The sequence below is a fragment of the Anolis sagrei genome, chromosome 2 (genome assembly GCF_037176765.1).
Source record: "Anolis sagrei isolate rAnoSag1 chromosome 2, rAnoSag1.mat, whole genome shotgun sequence".
In the NCBI taxonomy this organism is placed as follows: domain Eukaryota; kingdom Metazoa; phylum Chordata; class Lepidosauria; order Squamata; family Dactyloidae; genus Anolis; species Anolis sagrei.
In genome coordinates, this window is record NC_090022.1 from 67,339,202 (window position 1) to 67,352,008 (window position 12,807).

General features: G+C 43.4%; 1 protein-coding gene across 2 annotated transcripts in view; it reads right to left on the reverse strand.

The window, feature by feature from the left end:
- The window catches only part of PRKCD (protein kinase C delta), a 67,057-nt gene extending 61,770 nt beyond the window's left edge, over positions 1-5,287 (reverse strand). The window contains exon 1 of one of the 2 annotated variants that reach the window (XM_060765894.2): positions 5,152-5,287. The gene's annotated coding sequence lies outside the window, so the exon portion shown is untranslated. The remainder of the gene's footprint in view (positions 1-5,151) is intronic. The other variant, XM_060765893.2, reaches the window with a different exon arrangement.
- Positions 5,288-12,807: the final 7,520 nt, after the last annotated feature.

Genomic DNA, 12,807 nt, shown 5'->3' on the forward strand with positions numbered 1-12,807 from the left:
TGTAATAATGGCAACTCTATACTCAACAGGTACAACATATACTCCTTTTAGCTGCCTTACTTAGGCTCACTTAAATGCTGAGATTATGAGATAAAGGGGCTTATGAAAGGAAGCAAGTTGATCAAACGCTTTGACGTGGTTGTTTGGCAATTCAATTTTTTCCAATTTTACCAAAGTTGTACCATATTGTGGGGCCATGGTGGTGCAGTGGGTTAAACCGCTAAGCTGCTGAACTTGCTGATTGGAAGGTTGGTGGTTTGAACCTGGGGGGTGGGGTGAGCTCCCACTGTTAGTCCCAGCTTTTGCCAACCTAGCAGTTTGAAAACATGCAAGTCTAAGTACTGCTCCGGTGGAATGGCAACAGCACTCTATGCAGTCATGCTGGTCACATGATCTTGGAGGTGTCTATGGACAACGCCGGCTCTTTGGCTTAGAAATGGAGATGAGCACCAACCCCTGGAGTCAGATACGACTTGACTTAATGTCAGGGGACAACCTTTTCCTTTAACCTTTGTACCAGATTATCATCCCATTTGCACAGGCTCCTAAAGCCTGCTGCAGATCAATAGCCAATCGCCCACAAATTGGCATTGGTCTGTGGACCACCTGTCTGAGTATCACTGAAAAAAGGGCATGTTGGTGTTTGATGAGCAACATCATTATTTTACTATCTCCTTGGTGAGTAACGTTAGTTCCATTAAAGAGAATTTAACTGCTTTTGAAGGTTAACATTATTCACGCTGGGTAATATTTCTCTTTATACTGCATTTTCAAACGTGTAACAAAACTGCTGTATCACCAGACAGAAATATACATGGATTACAAATCCTTTAAAAAGTAAGTATGGCTCCATGAATTTGAAAGCGTTGACTTTCATGTACTGCACATATATTCTGTCTTGGAAACTTAATCTCAGGAAAATGTACTGTACACTCAGCAACATGCATTTTCAGATATGTCTCATCATTTAAGGCTAGCATGACTGAAAATGTGCTTATCACACCAAACTTGAATATAGAAATAGAAAAACCTCTGTATTTCATGAGCTGTAAGTCCTACGGGATAAAAACCAAGCTGCTTTTAGCAATACATGTGCAGGATTCCAGCCAAAGTGCAAATGAGTTGACTTGCTTCACTCTCCTATTAACAGGCTCCACAGTTTTCACAATCTGATTTAAGGATAAGCAAATTGCATCAACCCATAGCATTCCCACATCTTTAGGAGCGCCACAATAAACTCCTCCCTATTTGTTCTCCAAGGCACAGCTTGCTAGGATTCCTGGAACTAATTATTTTATGGCCCCTGCATAGAGAGGCAGTCATTTGGATATCTCACCATTGCATTTAGAAACACAACTGCTACTGTAACAGAAAGAGGCCACATATTACTCAATTCACCCATATGCTTTTCAAAGGCAGCAATTCCATCCCGAAAGAAGGCAGCAATATACTGTGGGGTGCAACCTGCAGTATGACTGTTGCTTTTGAGGCTTCCAAAACATAAGATGCATCCACACTGTAGAAGAGATTCACTCTGACACCTTTAACTGCTGTGGCTCAATATGCCAGGGAATCTTGGGAATTGTAGTTTGGTGAAACACCAGTCCTCTTTGTCAGAGAAAGCTAAAGACCTTGTAATACATAAGACACCTATGGCCGCATAAGTGTCTTATGCTTGGATCAGGATGCAGAGAGATCTTGTAACATTTTAAAGAAAAGGTGCATCTATAGCAGGCATGGGCAAACTTTGGCCCTCCAGGTGTTTTGGACTTCAACTCACACAATTCCTAACAGCTGGTAGTATCTGCAACTAGGAGCCCCCAGTGGCGCAATGGGTTAAACCCTTGCGTAGACAGGACTGCTAACCAAGAGGTCAGCGGTTCGAATTCAGGGAGCGGGGTGAGCTCCCATCTGTCAGCTCCAGCTTCCAATGCGGGGATATGAGAGAAGCCTTCCACAGGATGGTAAAACATCTGGATGTCCCTTGGGCAACATCCTTGCAGATGGCCAATTATCTCACACCAGAAGTGACTTGCAGTTTCTCAAGTCACTCCTAACATGATAAAAAAACAACCCCACTGTAACTGTCCTAGCTCTATGCTATGACATCATGGAAGCTATAGTTTTACAGGGTCTTTAAAGTTCTCTGCCAAAGAGTGTAGGTTATTCATCAAACTACAAGTAGCAGGACTGCATAGCATTGAGTCATGGCTGTTAAAGCGGTGCCAAACTGAATGAATGATACAGGGTCAATGCACCCTGAAAGAAGTTGGCAGCTTGAGCTTTTGTAAGCTTCCGTCTACGAAACCTACTTCAGTCTACACAAATGCTTATAGTACCAACCTCTTCCGATTAGTGTTACAAGATTTCTTTGCATACTTTTGAGGTTTGTATAGGAAGAGGAAGTCCTCTGTGTCAGGCAACGTAGTTACGGTACTCTGCATACACTGCAATGGTGTTACTACACACTCTGAAGTTGACAACCGGCATCTGTGTCAAAATGTCTGGCCACCACGGTTTGATGTGCTTGCAAAACCACAACGCATTTTCCCAAGCAAAACCAAAAAGACATCTAAGGGCCCTTCCAGACAGGCCCTATATACCAGGTTTTCTGTTTATCCCAGATTCTCTGGCAGTGTGGACTCACATAATCCAGTTTAAAGAAGAAAATCTGGGATCAGATCCTGGGACATAGGGCCTAATATAATTCCCTGTTTAAACCTTAAGACTCCAAAATGATGAATAGATTATATTGTCCCACCCACCAGTGTCATCAGTGAAAACCAAGCTGGGCAAAAGTATGATAGCCGAGACAGAGCAGTGAATGAGAGACGCAAGTGCGACAGAGTCGTGGCAAGATAGTTCGCCAGAAAAGTGGGGAGAGGGGACAGAAAGGGGAACAACAAACAGCAAAGCATAGTGCTTAAGGCTATCCAGATATCGTATGCGAACACTCAAATACGTAACGTCTTTGCTTCTCTAATTCTGACCTGTGTCGCGCAACCAGCATTGGATCCCAGCTATCATACTTTTGCCACCAAGCTGTCACAAACGAGAGCAAGTGCTCAACCGAAACATTCCTAACTTATAAAAAAACTGGAGGTATGACGCATACAAACAAACCGAGCCATACATTAGCATGACAAAGCAAACACGTATCCACCCTAAACTAAAACAAATGCCTATGAATACTAGACAAGGTGGCCTAGGGAGAAAGAAAAAAACCACACCTAATACTAGAGAGTAAACTACACTTTAAGATGAGATGGGTGGGAACCATAGGGAGGCAGGTCCCAGAGAGAAATCCCATGGTATATTTCACAAACTCACTCCAACAGCTCCAAGTCTTTTGTAGAGCGAGAGAGCAGGGGATAAACAAACAAATAATAATAATAAAGCAGGATAAACAAACATAACAACAACAACAACAACAATAATAATAATAGGGTTGTTGTAGGTTTTTTCAGGCTATATGGCCATGGTCTAGAGGAATTCTCTCCTGACGTTTCACCTGCATCTATGGCAAGCATCCTCAGAGGTAGTGCGGTCTGCTGGAACTAGGAAAAAGGGTTTATATATCTGTGGAATGACCAGGGTAGGCCAAAGGACTCTTGTCTGCTGGAGTTAGGTATGAATGTTTCAACTGACCACCTTGATTAGCATATAATGGCCTGACAGTGCCAACAGACCTCACTACCTCTGAGGATGCTTGCCATAGATGCAGGTGAAACGTCAGGAGAGAATGCCTCTAGACCATGGCCATATAGCCTGAAAAAACCTACAACAACGCAGTGATTCCAGCCATGAAAGCCTTTGCAAATAATAATAATAATAATAATAATCCTAGCTAGTGGATTGTTGTGTGTTTTCCAGGCTGTATGGCCATGTTCCAGCAGCATTATCTCCTGACGTTTCGCCCGCATCTGTGACAGGCATCCTCAGAGGTTATGAGGTCTACACAACCTCTGAGGATGCCTGCCATAGATGTGGGTGAAACATCAGGAGAGAATGCTTCTGGAACATGGCCATACAGCCTGGAAAACACACAACCACTCATGAAAGCCTTCGACAATTCTAACCAGGCCAATAACTTTCTGGAAAACCAGGTTTACAGGGCAAGCAAACAGACAGACAAGAGGCTGAGTGTTTCCTACACTGACAGGTGCGGCCTTTCATTTTTTGACATCTGGCGGTTGAAAGTATGCGGCCTTTCTTCCACCAGACTTCCTGCAAAATATGGATAGGAAGAATGGGCTTTGCAGGTTTGGCGGCAAAAGCAAGACAAGCTTTGGCATGGTGACATTTCCAACCCAGAGCCTACGGCAAAGGGTGTGTTTACCTTGTGGAATAGGGCATGGGCCAACTTGGGCCCTCCAGGTGTTTTGGACTTCCACTCCCAGCATTCCTAACAGCCTCAGGCCCTTTCCTTTTCACCCTCAGCCGCTTAGCTTAGCGGCTGAGGGTGAAAAGGAAAGGGCCTGAGGCTGTTAGGAATGCTGGGAGTGGAAGTCCAAAACACCTGGAGGGCCCAAGTTGGCCTATGGCTGCTATAGAAGGAATGCAATTTGACCCCATGGTTCAATGATAGGGATTCATGGGAGTGGTAATTTGCAAGGTCTGTAGCCTTCTCTGCCTCACTAAAACTATAACTCCCAGGGTTCGACTGCATTGAGTAAAAAGCAGTCCCAGTTGTGTCACCCTGCATTCCTTCGACAGGCGAAGTGCACCCAAAGGAACTTTGAGCAAACCAGTTGGGTTCCTCCCTGAAGGAGAGTGCTGGAGGGGGGAAGGAGGAACCACGAGCTCCCACAGACTTCTTTGCACCCGGGAGGAGGGAGGGGAGGAGGAGGAGGGGGGGGGGAGCCCCAAAGAAGGCAGACTCGAGAGACAACATGGAGGAGGAGGAGGAGGAGGCTCTTCAAAGGAGGAAGTCCTGGCTGCACAGATGGGACCCAGAGGCACCCAGAGGCACGCAGCGGAGTTGTGCAAGGCCGGGGAAACTCCGCCGAGCAGGAAGAGGGACTTGGCGGGCAGCGTCTCCTTCTTCCCCAGCAAAGTCTCCGCCTCTCTCTCTCTCTCTCTCTCTCTCTTTCTATCTTTCTCTCCAAACCCAGCCCTCCTCCCGGCAGGTAAGGGGCCCAATCCGCTTACCTTTGGGCTGCCAAGGAGTAGGAGGCGCTCGCTGGGCGCTCCGAGGCCGAAAGCGCCGTTCCGCCGAAGTGAGTGCCGTCGAGGGAAGGGAGAGAAGGAAAGGCTCCCTCCCTCTCTCCCTCTCTTCGGGCCACGCCCACAGCCCTTGCCCCACCCCTCGCCCCGCCCTCACCTGCGGAGGCGGCTCCCAATCTTCGGTCTCCGGGAGGAAGGAGGCGGAAGGGCCTTTCTTTCTTCCTTTCTCTCTCTCTTGCTTTCTCCTCCCTCCCCCCTCTCTCTTTCTTCCTCTCTTTCCCCCTCCTCCCCTCCTCTCTCTCCAATTTTCTCTCTCCCTTCCTTCCTCTCCCTCTCTTTTCCCCTCTCCTGTTTTCTCTGTCTCTTTCCCCTTTCGTTCTTTGTCCCTCCCTCTCTTTATTCTTTCCTTCCCTTTTCTCTCTCTTTCTTCCTCTCCCTCTTCTTTCTCTCTCCAACTTTCTCCCTGCCTTCCTTTTTCTCTCCCTCTCCAACTTTTCCTCTCTTCCTTCCTTTTCTCTTTTCCTCTTTCCTTCCTCTCCCTCTTCTTTCTCTCTCCAACTTTCTCCCCGCCTCCCTCCTTTTTCTTTCTCTCCCTCCCGCTCCAATTTTCTCTCTTCATTCCTTCCGTCCTTCCTTCTCTTTTCTCTCTCTCTTCCTTCCTTCCTCTCCCTCTTCTTTCTCTCTCCAACATCCTCCCTCCCTCTCCAACTTTCTCTCTCTCTCCCTTCCTTCCTTCCTTCCTTCCTTCATCTCTTTTTTCTCTCTTTTTCTTCCTTCCTCTCCCTCTTCTTTCTCTCTCCGACTTTCTCCCTTCCTTCCTCCTTTTTCTTTCTCTCTCTCCCTCCCTTTCCAGCTTTCTCCCCTCCTTCCTTTTCTTTTTTCCTCTTTCCTTCCTCTCCCTCTTTTCTCTCTCTCCAACTTTCTCCCTGCCTCCCTCCTTTTCTCTCTCTCCCCCTCTCCAATTTTCTCTCTTCATTCCTTTCTTCTTTTCTTTTCTCTCTCTATTCCTTCCTCTCTCTCTTCTTTCTCTCTCCAGCGTTCTCCCTTTCTCCTTTTTCTTTCCCTCCCTCTCCAACTTTCTCTTTCTCTTCATTCCTTCCTTCCTTCCTTAATCTCTTTTCTCTCTCTTTTTCTTCCTTCCTCTCCCTCTTCTTTCTCTCTCCGACTTTCTCCCTTCCTTCCTCCTTTTTCTTTCTTTCTCTCTCTCCCTCCCTCTCCAACTTTCTCCCTTCTTTCCTTTTCTTTTTTCCTCTTTTCTTCCTCTCCCTCTTCTTTCTCTCTCCAACTTTCTCCCTGCCTCCCTCCTTTTTCTTTCTCTCCCTCTCCAGCTTTCTCTCTCTTCATTCCATCCTTCCTTCATCTATTTTCTCTCTCTTTCTTCTTTCCTTTCCCTCTTCTTTCTCTCTCCAACTTTCTCCCTTCCTTCCTCCTTTTTCTTTCTCTCCCTCCCCCCTCCAGCTTTCTCTCTTTCTTTCTTCATCTTTTTTCTTTTTTCTCTCCCTCTCTCTCTCTCTGACTTCTTTCATCTCTCTTTTTCTTTCTTTCACTTCCTTCCCCTCTTCATCCTCGCTCTCTCCAACTTTCTCCCTTATTCTCTTTTTTCTTTCTCCCTCCCTCTCCAACTTTCTCCCATCCTTCATCTTTTTTCCTCACTTTCACTCTCCCTTCCTCCCTTCGTCTTCCTTTTCTCACTCTCTTCAACTTTTTCCCTTTCTTGTTTCCTTCATCTCTTTTTCTTTGTCTTTCTCTCTCTCTTCCTCTCCCTCTTCTTTCTCACTCCAACTTTCTCCCCCTCCATCTCTTTTTTCTCCGTCCCTCCTTCCTCTTTCTCTTGCTCCCCAACTTTCTCCCTTCCAGCCTTCCTTCCTTCCTCTTTTTTCTTTCTCTCTCTCCCCCAGCACTCTCCCTCCATTTGTTCCTTCCTTCATCTCTCCCTTTCTTTCTTTCCCTTCCTCCCTTCCTCTTCCGCCATTCCTCTCCCTCTTCTTTCTCCCTCCACCCCCCCCCCCTCTTTTCTTTCTCTGGAGTAGGGCATTTCCTGGGTTGCACTATTCCCAGAAGAGGCGCCTGGGCCTTTTTTGGAGTTTCTTTTCCCACTGCTTCCACTTTCCTTTCATCCTTCAGATCTCCCACTTGCAGCTTCTTCTGTGTGCCTTCTTTCTTCAGCAGTTGACCAAAATAGGTGCCTTCTACGCTTAAGTGGCGGGGGGGGGGGGGGGGAGGCCCGAGGCTGTTAGGAATGGTGGGAAGTTGAAGTGCATAACACTTGGAGAGCTGGAGTTTGCCCATGGCCTGCTTTAAGGTGTGAACCTGCATGAATTCTGCAGTGTAGACGCACCCTTAGCGTTACTTCTTCTAGGTTAGCTTTTTGTGCAAATAGGGAAAGCTCTATTTAAGACAGGTGGACGTCATTTCAAAGTGAACGGTGGCCAAGGGTTGTGCTAATAGACTAAAATGCTGATAGTTGTGTCATGTAAAGTTTCACTTCCTCTTTCCTGACAGAGAAGTGAGAGAGAAGAATATGTGTCTAGTCCAAAAGCAGTAGATATTTCTCAAACCAAGTAAGCAGAAGGGCTGGCAAACACAGTGGGCCCAATGCGCCTTCTGCTTTTTCTGCTTTCCTTCTCTCTAAAGTGTTGCCAATGACAGTCTTTCGTCTTCATTAAATCCTCTCAAGCTACACAGAGCTAGGGAGCTTAAATGCAGGACCTGTGACTGTACTTGCCCTTGTTTTTTTTAAGAAACCAATTATCTTTTCTCCCCTGCAGATGTGCTGCGTGTGTGTCACTGGAAATATGCTTGCTGCATCAGTTCCATAACAAAGGAAAAATCTCTTTTTCCCCCCAGGAGACTTTTTCATTTCAACAGGCTTTTGGCTTTTAATTGGTTGTGCAGAAGAGTTTTCAGTGGGATGTGATGAATTTTGAGATGTACATTCTAGATAAGTTTTTTTAATGCTTTAAAATAATTTTGAAATTAATGTAAAAAGTTTTATTTAATGCTAGCCATCCCCTGCAATGCGTTGCTGTGGGCCAGTATGTGTATATGTGTTTTGTGTATACGTGTGTGTATGTGGTTTTTGCATATGCATTGTAATGCATTTATTTTATTTTATTTTTTGGCTTTTTAAGTCTCTTCCACTGTGTTTTTCAGTGTTTTTATGAGTGATGCTTACTTGTTGGTCTGATAGGTGTATTGTTTCCAAATTTGATGTCAATTCACCCAGTGGGTTGTTGTAGGTTTTTTCGGGCTGTATGGCCATGGTCTAGAGGCATTTTCTCCTGACGTTTCACCTGCATCTATGGCAAGCATCCTCAGAGGTAGTGAGGTCTGTTGGAACTAGGAAAAAGGGTTTAAGCAATGGGTTAAGCCTTTGTACCAGCTGAACTTTTGGCAGTTCAAATCTGGGGAGCAGGGTGAGCTCCAGTCTGTCAGCTCCAGCTTTCCATGCAGGGACATGAGGGAAGCCTTCCACAGGATGGTAAAACATCCAGGCACCCCCTGGGCAACGTCGTTGCAGACGGCCAATTTTCTCACAACAGAAGTGACTTTTTGATTTACTTCCTAGTTGAAGAAAGGCCTCTCCTTTGCCTTAAATATTCCAAAGAGATTCACAAACATTGCAGATACCTTTCTATGGCTCCTGCGGTGTTATTGAGGGGGTGGGGGTGGGGGCACACAACAGGATGGGGCTTCCTGGGAGGTCAACTTGTCCTTTCAGAAATTGCCCACCTCTGTGCTAAAAAGAATGAGTTCTCTGTAAAACTAATTTTCAGCTACTGTGTAATTTTCTGCTGCATGTTAAATCTTTTTCTTCTGGGGAGGCTACAAAATAAAAATAGAGACTAGCCCTGTTATACAAATGGTTTTTACTGATAGGAGCAGTAACTGAATGAGGGGCTAGCCCTGTGTGACAGTTGTGTTCCAGTCTCTGCAGTTGCCCTAAATGTAGACAAAGCAATCTCTGTTGCATTATTTTGGTAGCAGCAGTATGCATATCCTCTTCCCACAGCTTGAAAAGAATGGCTTTGGACTGTGACTGGTGAAAACAAGAAAAATAGAAAGGGCAGGGGGAGGAAAGTAAGTTAGCTGCATTTTTCTCATCATGGGAGAAGGCACAGGGAAGTATTAGTACTGCAGGTGAATTTTAAAGGTATGTTAGAGTGGATTGAATGAAATGTCAATAAGTCCTTCATAGCAACGAAGGCAGGGATTCTGTTCTAAAGCTCCCAGAATCCCACAGCTAGCAAGTCTGTGCTTTTCCAAACTCTGACCTAGGACCTCATCACATAAGCTGTGAGAAGTGGGGGGAATCATCTTCTTAGCACAGCAAATTGTATTCTAATGTTCTATTCTTACTACCAACGGGGACGTGGTAGCTCAGCAGATTAAATTGCTAGTTGCAGACAAACTTGCTGACTGGAAGGTTGGCAGTTTGAAGCCATGGGTTGGGGTAAGCTCCCGCTGACAGCCCTAGCTTCTGCCTACCTAGCAGTTTGAAAACTTGTAGTGGTGCCCTGTAGCCATGCCAGCAAAATACTACCAGAGAGGTCTACAGACAACAGGTTCCTTGGCATGGAAAATAGAACAAGAGCACCTACCCATGGCCAGAGTTGAGCATCACCTACAGACGCCGGAGATGGAAAGGGAAATCTTTGCCTTTGTATATTGTATGTCATTGTTCACTGTATAAAAGGCATTGAACGTTTGTCTATATATGTATATACCGTAATCCACTCTGAGTTCCCTCAGGGAGATACAGCGGAATATAAATAGTGTATTATTATTATTATTATTATTATTATTATTTCAAAATGGATCGTTTCATGTTAAGACTTCCCATCACATGCATATGTTCCCCAGTCTTGCCCCTGTTGTATCCACATTCGGAACAATCACACGGGCAAATTCTATCCCTGCCCACTCCGTATTCCTTTTCAATAAAACTTTCCCAGTTAAAAAACTTCAAAATTTCTAATACATGAAAACATGTAACTATGTGTTTTCAAATAATGCTTTAAAGTACCTAGGCAAAAAGAGCACTCCTATGATTAAATGTAGGGAAGATATATAGGGTTATGAGTAATGACTGTTGAACTTTGAAGTGACAAGATTGGGTAAAAAAAAAGTTTAAAATAGCAGTATTGTGAAAGCACAGCATATTGCAGAGGGAGAAAATACAGCTATATCACAGTGATGATATCTTTCCATTGTGCAATTTCTGTCAGTGACATTAAAAATAAAAAAAAAGAACTAGGCTCAAACATAAGGACTTGGGACAAGAATTGAAACATCCATGCTCGCCAGAAGACCACACTTTGACAAAGGTTTGAGTTTGACCAGAATTTTAGATATTATTTTTACAATGCCCTTTGCTCCATATCACTGAAACAAAATGGTGAATCTGACAGATCCCAGCCCACATGTTTTAAAGTACTTTCTCCCATTTTTGAGTGCATCGGGGCTCAGAAGATGATTTCTCCCCATCTCCTCTTCTCCCCTGTTTCACAACACTTCAAACCCATTTTGAGGAAGAAATGCTATGGATGACATCCAGAAGTCAAGAAACATCATCTGATGGATTCTGTGGAATTGGATTAGAAGTGTGTTTAAACAGGGAGGAGACTATGGCTGATGAGGTCCTTAGTACATTCATCTCTAGATGATCTCCATAGATGTTGGACTGCAGTTCCCATTATCTGTAGCCCTCTATAGGATGTCTGACTGGGGAAGGCCTATCTAAGATTGTCTAAAAAAGTCACCAGAACAGAATAGTTCATTGAGTCATTATAAAATGCACTTTAAAAATTCTAATTGAAACATTGCTTTTTCAAACATACATACCGTATGTGAAGTTGTATTCCCATGCATGCTACTCTGGAAAAAGTTTTATAAATTCTGTTAAATTTTAGCAGGATTGATTTATTGGCATAGCTTTGAATTCTGTTTTTTTAAGCTACATATTGAATATTAAGCCCTAAACTCTACAGAATTTTTATTTCTAAACCTGAAATTCTTCCTTATCCTTTCAACATCATTAGATGCCTCTCATCAATTAAAATTATTTTCAAACTAAGGAGTAGAGATATGGTTTCAGAAGAATTCATTTGAATCATATTTAATGTAGAAAGATTCAGACATATATTGAATTCTCATTGTGCAATTATTTCATTTCAGCTGCTCTGACAGAAGACTGTCTCTCACGTTGCTCATCAGACTCAATTGCCTGTGAAGAACATGCTCCTCCGGATCAGCCAACAAACACACAACCCCTATGTAAAAAAAGATAGTTAGGGGCCCTAGTTAGGGCTCTACAAAAGGATGCTCAGCATGGCACATAGACACATTATGTGGTAATAGAGAGAAACATTAATTTACAGCAGCCCCTTGATATCTACTGGGGTTTGCTTCCAAGACTCTCCCTGCCCCCAGATACCAAATCAAGTCCCATTACATACAATGACATATATGGACAATGAAGGCACTGGTTTTATATGTTTTATTGGATGTATTTTTAATTCTGTTAATTGTATATTGTTAGGCATCAAATTGCTGCCTGGTTGTAAACTGCCTTGAGTCACCTTCGGGTTCGAGAAAGGTGGGATAGAAATATTGCCAATAAATAAATAAATAAATAAAATGGCATCCCTTATATAAAATGGCAAAATCAAGATTTGCTTTTGGATTTTTAAAAATTCAATTGCAGGCAGTTGACTCTGTGGATACAGAATTCACGAATGCAGAGGATGAACTTCGTATAGCTATGGCAAAACATGAAACAATATATCGTGTTTTGAAATTAACAACTGAAATCTTTTGAATGATATGCCACCCTCCTATGTATGAATGAAAATATAAGTTGGGCGTCCCTACGCCAAAGTGAATGCTGTATATTTTATACATGAAGTAACATGATCCCAAACATATTTTCCAATTTTGGTGAAGTCCATTCAGTCTTTTTTGGGCCCTGTGGTGGCATGTAATAACTAGGCATGGGCAATCCATGGTTTTAAATGGTTCTAAAGTACCATTTAGGGGACAGTGGTGCGTTGCTTCTAAAGTGTTGCTAAAGTTCTGGTGGTGAAAAATTCAAAACTCTAACAAAACTTTCAAAATTTTGTTACAAATAACAGTTTCTAATTGGTTCTGTTACAAAAATTGCCAATAATGAAATAATAATTAAATTTTGAAAGTTTTGTTAGAGTTCTGAAATTTTCATCACCAGAACTTTAGCAACACTTTAGAAGCAAAGCACCAACACCCTCTAGTTTTGTAAGGACCATTTAGAAACATGGGTCGCACATGCCTACTAATAACTTAATTTTATTTGTACAGATATAACTACAGATATATCTAAGTATGCTGTTCCACTAGGGACCTCATCAGACAGGCAGGGGGAAAGTGGGGGGAACAATCTTCCTTTGTTCCTGACCATCTTTCCCTATGTTCTGAGATAGCCTTGGAGGCGTCTATGGACAATGCTGCCAATGAGCATTACCCCTCAGACTTAATGACTAGACTTAATGTGGAGGGGAAACCTTTACTTTTACTTAGTGCATATAGGATTGCAGCCTACATTGTATTTTCTGAAAATCTGAAGAAGAAAATAGAAACAAAACTAAGTTGGAAAAGTATCTAAGA